Raw genomic sequence first — 2,239 nt, 5'->3', positions numbered from 1 at the left:
CCATCTCTCCTGCCCCTCCCCCATCGCCTCTGCCCCTCCCCCAGCTCTCAGGCCCTCTGGTCCCAGGTTTAGCTCATCACACCTCACACAATTGCTCTGAGGCCTCCAGGGCTCCCCTCTCCGGAGCTGTCTATCCACTCTGGCTGGTGCCTATAAATAGAGCTTTCCAAAAGCTTGGCCCTGAGCAGTGGCCAGTGTCAACAGTGATGGTCGCCCTCACCCTGTCCATGGGCTTCCTAGATGCTGGCCCAAGCCATTGAGGCATGGCTCCCACAGCATCCCTGTGAGACAGGCTCTTTGGTTACCTGTGTGTCCCAGTGAGGAAATGCGCAGACAGAGGAGTTACCCTGCGTGCCAAGGTGATGCAGTCACTACTGGGGTTCCAAGGGGACCCTCCAGCTTCAGGGTCTGCCCCCTGGCCTCCCCGACCTCAGGCATAGCATGTCCCAGGGCTGGCCTGTGCCCCTACAGGCTGGAGCTCCCCAGGGTCTGCCCTGCCCTCTGGGCGACCTCCTGGGCTGCCAGCCCCAGCGCACAGCCTGCCCCGGACCAGCCCACAGACTCGCTGGGAGCCTGCTCTGGTTTGTGGCCTATTTCTGCCGGCAAGCCCTCTCTTACCCTTTCCTCCCTCTCAGCCGCCACCCCCAGTGCAAACCCTGGGTTCCTCTCACACCCTTAGGCCCCTTCCCCGAGCCAGCTCTGCACCAGGAACCAGAAGATTCTCTAAGGTGAAGAGTTGCACTGAACCAGGAGCTGGGGAACAGGCCCGGCCGACGGCTGACTGCGCACAGGGGGGTGAGGAGGGCCAACCCCGACCCCCGCCTCTCCTGCACCGCTCCCCACATGCAGCAGAGCACTCGGCCACACGAGGTTCAGAATCTGCGAAGCCCCCGCTCACAGAGAAGGGACGGTGGGCGTGGGGGATGAGCCCTGGTGACTCCCAGCGGGGTCCCTTGTCTGTCCCTGATCTGTGCTGTCCCAGGACAGAAGGTACCTTGCTCAGCGACCTTCTCCTGGTGGTAGAGGCCATCCATGCTCCAGGTCCCTCTGAAGTCTCCTCTGACCATCTCAGCACCTCTGGGAAGCAGGGGTTCCCTCATTTGGCAGCATAGGAAGGTGAGGTATGGACGGGGTTTGTCTGGCTGAAGAGGCGAGATTGTCTTGTCCCGTCCCCGTGGCACTCCCCATGCCTTTCGGGATGGGGATGCTTCCTCAAGCCTCTGCCTTTAGGCTCATCTCTCGGGACTTGTGAAATCTGGGTGCTCCTGAGAATGTTAGGCTGAAGTCAGAGGAGAGAGGGTGATCTGGCCCAATCTGTGAAGGCTTCCTGGAGGAAGGGGCACCCAGGAATGCAGCCCTGGGGACTATGGACATCCACTCATAGCCATGCACAGGGAATCACCTGGGAGTCTGCTTAAGTTCCAGACTCTGGCACCCCACCCTCAGAGGGTACTCAGCCTGGGCCGAGGCCCCCATCTCCATCTGCTGACAGCCATCCCCAGGCAACCCTGATTCAGGAGGCCTCGGACTTTTAGAGCTGATTTGGCCCAAGCACTTGGGCAGAAGATCTGGCCAGGCCCCCACCCAACCTGGCATCCTGGCCTGGGCCGGGTGCTGGCGTCGCCCGGTGGATGAGGCTGAACAGGGAGAGAGGCCTGGGCTCTCGGCAGGAGCCTGCAGCTGCTCACAGCCAGGTCAGCTCTGCATCCCTTCCCTGCACCTGGGCCAGCTCACGCAGTTGAGAAGGTGGGCCTTAATGGCCATTCCCACGGGTGAGCCCAGCCAGAGAGCCCAGCAGGCCCATCCCTCCTGGCGCTCAAGGCCAGACTGGGGTTAGCACGGTGCTTGGGGCCCCAGTGGACCCAGAGGGGCGTCGCATGCACACGTTCACACACATCTGTCCAACCTTGTTTGGCTTTCCCCGCAGACTTGCAAGATTAATCGGGCCTAACTCATTACTTTGCACAGCCCTCCCTCCCCACCTGCGCCCGGCTGGCAAGCACTCATTGCAGGAAGCTAGTCATCATCTAGTCCTGTCGTAGGAGCTGAATTAGTGCTTTACTCCAGGCCGCCAGGCCCCTCCCTCCCGCTGCTCCTGAAACTGCTGTTTCAGAGGAAAGGAAAACCCCCAGTTCGTACACGAATGAAAACGACTTTGGAGAACAGGTGCCTCCGTGTCCCCGCGTCCTGGAGCCTTTGTGGCAGGAATGGTGCCCTCTGAGCTGATCCTGGGGGGGGG

The sequence above is a fragment of the Lipotes vexillifer genome, unplaced genomic scaffold (genome assembly GCF_000442215.2).
Source record: "Lipotes vexillifer unplaced genomic scaffold, Lipotes_vexillifer_v1.1 scaffold1798, whole genome shotgun sequence".
NCBI classification, from domain to species: Eukaryota; Metazoa; Chordata; class Mammalia; order Artiodactyla; family Lipotidae; genus Lipotes; species Lipotes vexillifer.
This window is presented reverse-complemented; position numbering follows the sequence as displayed.